Source organism: Penaeus monodon, chromosome 29 (genome assembly GCF_015228065.2).
Source record: "Penaeus monodon isolate SGIC_2016 chromosome 29, NSTDA_Pmon_1, whole genome shotgun sequence".
NCBI classification, from domain to species: domain Eukaryota; kingdom Metazoa; phylum Arthropoda; class Malacostraca; order Decapoda; family Penaeidae; genus Penaeus; species Penaeus monodon.
In genome coordinates this window covers 1,583,189-1,583,540 of record NC_051414.1, presented here as the reverse complement: position 1 = coordinate 1,583,540, position 352 = coordinate 1,583,189, and positions in this window count along the sequence as shown.

The window sequence follows — 352 nt, the reverse complement described above, 5'->3', positions numbered from 1 at the left end:
CCTCTATATGATAAAGATCATTGGCTATTTATCTCATTGCCTCACATTATTCTTATCCAACAAGGACGTATGGATGATAGCCGGAGACTTTCTTTGTTGTAGGAACTTGTGCCAAAAAGAAATAATAAGTTAAAAGGGATTTATTATTCTAATTATATCATGAAATTATCAGCCATGTACTTTGAAGGTCTTAATTTCATAATCACGTCCATTAAAGAACCTGTTTCGTGCCCATTTTCGCATTGCACCAACTATGGGCCGTCCTTGGGAGGGACCCCGTTTCCAGGGCGATATAATTACGGCTTCACCTTTGAAGTGTTAATCTCAATTTCCTTCCGTATGGATCCCTTAC